The sequence below is a fragment of the Microtus ochrogaster genome, unplaced genomic scaffold (genome assembly GCF_000317375.1).
Source record: "Microtus ochrogaster isolate Prairie Vole_2 unplaced genomic scaffold, MicOch1.0 UNK77, whole genome shotgun sequence".
Classification (NCBI taxonomy): Eukaryota; Metazoa; Chordata; class Mammalia; order Rodentia; family Cricetidae; genus Microtus; species Microtus ochrogaster.
Window position 1 is genome coordinate 1,238,296 of NW_004949175.1, and position 10,194 is coordinate 1,248,489.

At 42.5% G+C, this 10,194-nt stretch overlaps 1 pseudogene; it reads right to left on the bottom strand.

Annotated features, from left to right (window-relative positions):
- Positions 1 to 81, bottom strand: part of LOC101984164 — a 356-nt pseudogene extending 275 nt beyond the window's left edge.
- Between the last annotated feature and the right edge of the window lie 10,113 nt (positions 82 to 10,194).

Genomic DNA, 10,194 nt, shown 5'->3' on the forward strand with positions numbered 1-10,194 from the left:
GGCGCAGTTAGTGCAGCGAATTGGCTGTGCATGGCCGTGGCCCTTTTTGGCATGACCGTTGTTTCTCCTTTTTTTGGTCATCTTGGAGCCAAGTCCCGAAAGAGCTAATATGTGTTTCTTGATGCTTGTTTAAAGCTATCTAGTGACTTCTCACCCACACAGAGACAGGAATAATTTTCCTCACAGTAACTGGACAAATATAACTAAACCCAAATTTTCAATGTCATGGGGAACAGATTCTGAGAAGTGGTCCACAAGAGGCTCTCAGTTGATCCCTTGTACCAGAGCGAGCGCATCCTTAACTAATTCCTTCCTCTGTTCTGTCCTACTCACAATGCCTGTACGATGACCACTCCCTCCTGAGTTCTGCCCTCATGCCGAGCAAATGAAAATATTGATGGGACCAACGACGGTCTTTAAAAAAAGTCTTGGAAACATCTCTTTGTCTGAGATCACACGTAAGGTGCTTTCTAAATTTCGATCCCTTCGCATTGTTGGGAATGGGGGTGGGAGGGTGTAGGGAGAAGGGGAATACATTTATTAACTTAAAATACCTTCTGGAGCCACTAGATGTCGCTGCTGCCAGTCGGCCCACCACCTGTCCAGCTGACAGTGCAGAGCCTGAAGGCGTTTCCATGAGCTAGGAGACCTCACAAGGAGCACGGGGCAGGAGCATACAACACAAAAGAAACACTGTGCCAAAGTGGGTAACAAGGTGTGGTGAGTAGAGGCTCACGTTCGCGGGTTAGGCCAACAAATGGCACAGAGAGCCCTCAAGGCCCAGGGTCTGGCCCCAGGGACTCATCTTGGGCTCTCAGTCAAATGTGACGTTTGCAACGCCTAACTGCCGGTTTGCACTTTGCACTAACAGGTACAAGGATTCCATGCCTACAGTGAGAAAAGAGATGCCGAGTGCAGTGACCCTCGAAGACAAACCAAATCGATCTCACTTCCTGGGTGGGGCTCCAGACAGGCTGCAGATCCGGAAACCAGCCAGGTTCCCAGGGACCAGTGCAAGGGCGGGGCCGGCAGAGAGGTCTCATAATCCATAGCTAATGCCTTTCAACTGCCTGAGGCTTGTGGCCCACAAAAGCTTCTCAGTGGAGTCACACCCAGGAGGACCCAGGATTTAGAAACACCGTCCTCTGGAAGAGGTTTTTTCCTAAGAGGCCACACAGTTGACATCACTAGGATTGCGTTAATTTTTCTGACAATGGTTCTCTTTTCCTCATTAAATTACTCCTTTCTACATTATCCCACAATTTTAATATAATTCCTATTTTGCGTAATGAAACTCATCTGCCCTTCATACTGAAAACGGTAGTTTTAGTAGAAGGGACAACGACCTGGATAAAGGAGTCTGTTAAAGTCCCGTTACAGCGAGAGCGGTGAATTCCTGAGCGCCTGTGACTGAGAGAGACCCTTTGAGTCAAACAGAGGCCTGTTGATTGGTGTGCTATTCTGAGTTCTGAAGGGGAAGGAAGCTTGTAAGCCTCGTACTGCGGGCTCCTGGCTGTCTCCCCTGGAGCTAGTCTTTTTGGTAGAGATTGGGTAGCCATTTTTTCCTACTGGCTGAGCTGGAATGAACGTGCTGGATGAGTTCATGGAAAGTCTTTCTGCTATGAACACCTTTGGACAGATTCCAGTCTTTCTGCTTCTTCTTGAAAGAATTAGCTGGACGACAGGATCCACGTGCTACATCTAGCATATGCACCTTGTCGAAGCCGGTTCTAAGTGGGCCAGAGAGAATGTCGTAATGTCCAAAGCACTCCTCTGGCAAAGGCAGGTAGATCTCTGTGAGGTTGAGGCTAGCCTTGGCTAAGTAGCAAATTCCAGGCCATAGTGAGACCCTGTCTCATAAAACAAAACGAAGTAGGGAATACTTTAGTCAGAGAAAAGGTAGGTGCTGCAGGAGTGTTGAGAATATAATATAATATATGTGTGTGTGTGTATGTGTGTGTATACATATATATGTATTTATATTTATAAATATATAGAGCAGGTGGCACTTGCAAGGATCGTGGTGAGAGATTATGGGGGTTAAGCCCAGGAGGCAGCAGGGGAGATGAGAAGTGGTCTGTTGTATGTTTGGCTTGAATATAAGAGACACAGCCCAGTGATGTGTCCACTGGATTTGGCTCAAGAGGGAAGTCACTTGTTAAGTAAACAGGAGTCTTCAAATCACTGCTGGCTCAGAATCAACTAGGATGGGAATATTTATCCCATGGAAATGAGCAGAGTTTTCTTTGCAGACAGGTCTTCTTAGGACGTCCTAGACAGGAGAGGAGAGGACGGGGTGGCTTTGGGAAAGGCTGTCTTTAGGCCACGTCTGCACTGGCTCATGGATTTAGGGGCCTCTCCGCAGTTCCTGCCTATTGAAATAGTTGCCACGGTCAGTCTGTGTGGAGGGCCCTTCCCTAAGCAGTCAGCCTGTCTACCTGGGCCGTGCTTCTTCAGAGTAAAACAGACATGAAGTGTGTATGTGATTAAAACAACCACATACTTCAGCCCCATCTTCTCGCTCTCTAGTCGTGGTTTATGAACTACTCTGGCCCATTTGTGAGCAATTCTGGACAAAACCACACCTTGACAAGCCTTCCTCAGTGCATTCTCCACTTTCCTCTCTTTCTGTCCTATATTGAGAGAAAGAGAGAGAGAGAGAGAGAGAGAGAGAGAGAGAGAGAGAAAGAAAAAAGAAAGGTCAATATAGCTGGGCTGTGGTAATGCACGCCTTTAATCCCAAGCACTCGGGAGGCAGAGGCAGGTGGATCCCTGTGAGTTCAAGTCCAGCCTGGTCTATAAATGGAGTTCCAGGACAGCCAGGGCTAAACAAAGAAACCCTCCCTCTCTCAAAAAAAAAAATAAAAATAAAAAATAACCATTAAAAGAAAAGAAAAAAAATGTTAACAAATTAAATGCTATGATCTCAAGCATTTCGAAAGTCATCATACAATGTACCATCGTGTTCGAGAGTGATGATCTGGCTTTTTACTTGGATACATTTGGTTTACAATTCACCTTCCTTGTTAGCATGAACATTTGAGTGTAAATTTTAACGAGGACTTGGCCCTGGCCTGGTTATATATGGCCAGCACTCTAGTGTCCAGGAAAATTTCCACCGTCCTTTCAAATGGGCAAAGCTAGAGTAACTAGAGTCTGCAGATTTTCCTATTGGGGATAACAAAAAATTTTACAAGAATTGATATTTCTTTTTTGTAAAGATTGCAGAACTTTCACTTACTATATGCCTTGCCATAGACAGCCTTGTATTCATTGCTGTGCTGTTCTAGCTGAGGAAAGGGGGAGCTCAGACCCTTCAATTAAGGCTGAGGCATCCAGGCCCCCAGGCCCTGGAGCCAGGAAGTCTAGGTACAGCCCCATCTGGCCTTAATGTACTTCTCTGGCTGAGAAAAGCCATGATTTTAAGTCAGCCTCACGGAGAATTCTTCAAGGAATAGCTGCCCTGGGCCCATATACTACGTGTGCAGCCGGCTGCTGTTCTGGTTCTCCTTCCCAGAGAGCGAGCACCTGGTGGTCCATGACCTGGACTGAGACCTGCATGGCAGGGAGGCTCCGCTTTGGACATGAGCCAAGCTAGGTCTGCGTATCTCCCCATACGTACCAGCTGTGGGATTGGCTCATGGTTTGTTTTCTTCTCCCCAGAGCAGGCTAAAGGCCCTTTTGATGGCCAGTACTCAGAACTGAAGATCAGAAGTGGTTGGTGATTTGGGACTCAAAACTAGGAGAGTATTTGGGAGTGTGTGTTGAGCACTATTGATGTGCCCATGCCTAGGAAATACTGCTGTCATTAAAGGCAAGAGGTGGCACCTGCTACTGCTGTCAGCTGGAGTCAGGGCAGCAGCGAGGTAGAGTAAGAGAAACTATTGTGTTTAGTAAACATGGCCCTTTCCATATAGATGGGAGAGCTAAGGAGGCCAGAGCACACCTAGGGTTAGCAGTGACCTCTTTACACTCAGAGGTTGACACCTGTTGTGGACTCCAAGGACAGTCAGGACGGGGGACTTCTCCTGGCAGATGTCTGGTGATGGGTTTGCTGAGGAGCCAGCTCTAACTGGGAATGTGTTCTGGTTGGGTGTGGCTACAGAGAAGACTGCCTCCCAAGCCACAGGATCATGGAGGAGGTGCTGGCTGTGCCTGCAGTCAGGCCCACAGGAGACTGGTCATCAGGCAGCCTGAGCTCATTTAGGGGGGAATTTGGGGCTGTGAGGAAATGTGCTGCCGGGCATCATTGGCCTGGACCCACAGTTTCAGGAGGGGCTGGGGAGGTGGATCCCACCAGGAAGAAAGGCTGTTCCTCTCTGAGCAGTGCTCTGTGCCATGTGTACATGGTGTGGTGACTGATTTGCGTGGCAGGCTGTGAGGTGCCTCCACGTGTGACTAAACACCGCGCTGGGTACGTCTGTGAGGGAGTTTGGGGTGAGATTACCACTGGAGTCAGAAGACTGGGGAAAAAGGATTAACTTCTCTAGTGGAAGTAACCTCCTCTGGTCAGTTTAAGGCCTACATAGAACAAAAGGGATGGCCCTGTTTGCACTGAGTTTTCCTGCCTGGAAATCCTTAAATCGAGTTTCCTTCTCGTTCTCGTTCTGTTGTAGCTTCCAGCTCTCAGAATCCCACTGAGATGTCAGCTTTGCATGTCTCGGCTTGCCAGCCTTCACAATCATGAGCCAGCTCTTCATGACGTTTCTGTCTGCCTCAGTCTCTCGTTTCCCTACACAGGCACAGCACACACATTCCCCCCACCTTTCTCTCTCTCTCTCTCTCTCTCTCTCTCTCTCTCTCTCTCTCTCTCTCTCTCTCCTCTCTCTCTCTCTCACACACACCCTGCACATGCACACACCGCATGCCCTCAATCTCACCTACTGATTGTTCAGAATTACCATGTCCAGAGATGCTTCCTGAGAAGTGACCAGTGCATGTGCACATGGGGCTGTGAAGCCCAATGCTAGGGAAGTGTCTGACATTATTACCACAGTTGCTTCTTGGTTTAAGTCTATGTATAGGTTAAGAAAATCAGGACTAGGGCTCTATGACCTACATAATTTTGTTCAAAGAAATGTTTAAAAATTCCTTCTGGCTCAAAAAAAAATCTTTCATAACTTAGGTCAGATCTATAAACACTCTAAACAAGCCAGCCATCTGCTGATCTCAGAACCATGGGTTCAGGAGCTTACAGGAAAATGAAAAGGCTCATTCAGAACTGCTGCACCTTGCAGCAGCACCTCCTGCTTCATGAGACCTTCTGTGCGGTAGAGTAGTGAAGAACGCTCAGACATGGATAAATAGAAATATCTTCTCCATGCTAGGCAGCCTTCTCTCAGACACACTATGACTCAATGGCACTCCACAGCCAGTTGACTGGAAGAGAAATCTCAGACTGTGTTCTCCATTTCAAGCTGCAAGGGTGTTTCCTCCTACTGATCAATCTCTCTTCCTTCTTCCTTTTTTCCTACTGTGTTTTTTTTTTTAAGATGTAGAAACACTCACACTTGTATACACAGGAATCCCATAAAATCCCAAGACTGAAAACCATAATATATACACAAAGGACCTATAAGGCAGAAACAAAACAGAATAAAAAACAAAACAAAAACTCCAACAAACAGAACTGCTTTGACTTAACATTATGAAACAAAGAACCTCCAACCTCTGAGTTTGTTTTGCATTGGCCACCTACTGCTGGGCATGGAATTTATCCTTAACAGTGGTTTGTTTCCCTAGTGAGACTCCCCTGGGGAAAGCTAAATTCTCATATGCAAGTGTCTATCAATAGGAGATAGCTTCTCAGTTAGGGATGGGGCCCAATTCTCCTTTCAGCTCTAGGACTCCTTTGGTATCCATGCCAGCCCTGTGCCTGCTGCCACAGTCTCTGGGTTTAGGTGAGCACCAATGTTCTCAAGTCCTTCTGGCTTTCATACTCTTTCTGCCTCCTCTTCTGTAAAGTTCCTGAGCTTTGAGGGGAGGGATTTCATGGGCTGAGCATTCTAAGATCTTTCTATCTCTATCTCTCATTCTCTGCCTATTGTCTTGCTGTGTATCTCTGTATTTGTTCTTAACTGCTGCAGGAGGAAGTTTTTCTGATGATGGCTGAGCAAGGGACTGATCTATGAGTATACCAGAATGTCATTAGGAGTCATTTTATTGCTACACCCTTTTAGTAGAACAGTAGTATTTGGTTTTCTCCCAGGTCCCTGACCTATCTAGTCTCAGGTTCTTGGGCACACAACCAGCATTGGGTGTGAGTTCTACCTCATGGAATGAGCCTTAACTCAAACCTGATATTGGTTGGTTACTCCCAAAAACTTTGTGCCACTATTGTATCAGCATATTTTGCAGGCAGGTTACTCTTGCAGATTGAAGAGTTTGTAGTTAGATTGGTGCTTACCTTACTTCTTTGGTGGCATGCAGAGTATCTTCTAGTACCAGGAATTCTAGCCTGAAGGTGTGAAGGCTCTCTCTAGGCTCCATCTCAAATTTTCCATGTTCAATAAGTGGTGTAGGTGTTGTCTTTAGCAATGCAGGCTTACTTTTAGTTTGTAGAAAGCAACCAATAGCCTTGTCAGTAGTCTGGGTTGTTTAGGGATTCCTATGGGACTGCTTTGACCAATCACTCATTAGATGTCATCCATTCCAGGCACTGGAACTTTCATTTGGTGACGAGAGATTTCCAATTGGGATTTTGTCTTCCCCATAATTTTGTCATTTCATTTGGACTATCTTCAAATATGTGTGCATTATAGAAAGTTCCTACTGCATTAGGTTTCCATGCAATACCTCAAATGGCCCTTAGTTTTAACTGCCTCTCCCTATATTTCTTCCTTCATCCCCCTCTTCCCTTTTTGATCCTCTTATTCAGTCTTCCCCTTATCTATCCATAACTATTTCTCCTTCCTAGGGAGATCCATTCTCCCTCCCCTAGATCCTTACTTTCTATATTACCTCTGTGGTTATATGAATGGTAGCTTGCTTGTCATGACTAACATTCACATATAAGTGGATATATACCATATTCATCTTTCTGGTACTGAATTATATTACCCAAGATTTTTTTTTAGCTCCATGTATTACCTGCAAATTTCAGTTTTTAAAAAATGGCTGAGTAATATTCCATTGTAAACGTACCACATTTTCTTTATCCGTGCACACATTGATGAACATCTAGGTTGTTTCTAGTTTATGATCACTATGAATAGAGCAGCAGTGAACATGGTTGAACAAGTGTCTTTGTAGTAGGATAAATTGTTCTTTGAGTATATGCCTTGAGGTAGATCAATTTTTATTTTTCTGAGGAACTCCCACACTGATTTCCATAGTGACTGTATACGTTTGCACTTCCACCAGCTATGGATGAGTGTTCTCCTTATTCCACAGCCTCACTTGCATGAGTTGTTACTATTTTATTGATATTGACCCTCTGATTGGTGTAAGTTGAAATCCCAAAGTAGTTTTGATTTATATTTCCCTGATGACCCTAAGGGTGTTGAATAGTTCTTTTTTATATTTTATTTTTTATTGAGCTATATATATTTTTTCTGCTCACCTCCCTCCCTCCCCTCCCCTTTTACCTTCTCCTATGAACTCCATGTTCACAATTTATTCAGGAGATCTTATCTTTTTCTACTTCCCATATAGATTAGATCTATGTATGTCTCTCTTAGAGTCCTCTTTGTTGTCTAGATTCTCTGGGATTGTGAATTGTAGGTTGCTTTTTTCCCCTTTATGTCTAAAACCCAGTTGTGAGTGAGTACATATGCTATTTGTTTTTCTGGGTCTGGGTTACCTCACTCAGTATGATGTTTTCTAGAGCCATCCATTTGCCTGCAAATTTCAAGATGTTATTTTTTTCTTGCTGTGTAGTACTCCATTGTGTAAATGTACCACATTTTCCTTATCCATTCTTCGGCCAAGGGGATTTTAGGTTGTTTCCAGGTTCTGGCTATGACAAACAATGCTGCTATGAATATAGTTGAGAATATGTTCTTGTGATACAAATGAGCATCCTTTGGGTATATACCCTTTGATATTACTGGGTCTTGAGGAAGGTTGTTTCCTAATTTTCTGAGAAATCACCAGACTGATAGCCAAAGGGGCTGTATCAGTTTGCACTCCCACCAGCAATGCAGGAGTGTTCCCTTTTCCCCACATCCTCTCCAGCATAAGTTGTCATCAGTGTTTTTGATCTTGGGTCATTCTTACAGGTGTAAGATAGAATCTCAGAGTTGATTTGATTTGCACTTCTCTGATAGCTAAGGATGTTGAGTATTTCTTTAAGTGTCTTTCAGCCATTTTAGATTCCTCTGTTGAGTTCTCTGTTAAAGTCTATATTCCACTGTTTTTTATTGGATTATTTGCCCAGTCCCTAACTAGTACAGATCAGAGGTCACACTGGCCACCAGGAATTCAGGACACTAAGATCAGAAGACCAAAGAGGAAACAGAAAACAAGGAACAAAACACCCATCCAACAAAGAGAAATTTAGAAACTCATAATCATCACAAACTCAGAGGTCTAAATACCAGAATAAGAACGCAATTAACAATATCCAGGGCAATATGGTACCACCAGAGCCAAGCTATCCTATGACAACAAAGCCTAAATATTCCAACACAGCTGAAGCATACACCACATACACAAACACACATACATACACACACACACAGAGACACCACAACACATACCTCAAACCAATTTTATGATGATAGAGGTCCTTAAAGAGGAAATTAAAAGACAATCCCTTAAAGAAATTGAGGAAAACCAAATAAAAATTGGTGTAATCAACAAATCCCTTAAAGAATTCCAAGAAAGCCAAGAAAAAACAAGCAAACAAAAAACAACAAAGCAAACAGGTGAAGGAAATTGTTCAAGACCTGAAAATAGACATAGAAGCAATAAAGAAAACACAAACTGAGAGAATTCTGGAAATGGAAATCTAGATAAGGGAACAGGAACTACAGAATCAAGCATCACCAACAGAATGTAAGAAATGGAAGTGAGAATTCAAGCACTAAAGATACAATGGAAAAAGTAGATTTTGGACAAAGAAAACGTTAAATCTAAAAAATTCCCATTATAAAACTGGTACACTGTGAAAGACCAAACCTAAGAATAATAGGAAAGGAAGAATAAGAATATTAGCAAAACAAAAACAAATCCTCCAGAAAACATATTTAACAAAATCATAGAAAAAAATTTCTTAACCTAAAGAAGAACATAACTATAAAGGTATTAAAAGCTTACAGAACACCAAATAGTTTGAGCCAGAAAAGAAAGTCCCTGAAGCACATAATATTCAGAACACTAAACATATGGAACACAGAAAGAATATCAAAAGTTGCAAGGGAAAAAGACCAAGTAACTTAAAAACAGAACTATTAGAATTAAACTCTAAAAGACAGAAGAACCTGAACTTGCATACTCTTAGATCACAGATGCCAGTACATACTACTATATCCAGCAAAACTGTAATCACTATAAATGTAGAAAATAAGATATTTCATGACAAAATTAAATTTTAAACTATATCTATTTACAAATCTAGCCCTACAGAAGGCTGTAGGAGGAAAACTTAAACTCATAGACATTAACTATACTCATGAACACAAGTCAATAAATAATCTCAAACCAGTAAAACATAAAGAAGGGAAATACACACACTTACACCTATACATACCACTACAACTACCACCAACAAAAGCAAAATAATAGGAATTAACAGTCATTGGTCATTGATATATCTCAATATCAATAAACTCATTCCCCAATAAGAAGACAGGCTAATAGAATGTATACAAAAACAAGATGCATCCTTCTGCTGTATATAAGAAAAACTTCTTAACATCAAATATAGACATTACCTCAGAGTTAAGGGCTGTAAAAAGATTTTTCAAGCAAAAGAAGTAAGTCGGAGTAGCTATTTAATATCTAACAAAATACACCAAGACAAAATTAAGCAAAAAAGATGGGAAGGACATTTCATACTCATAAAAGACACACCAAGATGATGTCTCAGTTCTGAACATCTATGCTCCAAATGCAAGAATAACCACATTTGTAAAAGAAACATTACTAAATCTTAAATCACATATTGACCCCTTCTCCCCTTACTCCCATCCCATTTTTTTTTGCCCAGCAATCTTGTCTATTTTTTTTTCTATTCTTAATTTTTTTTTATTA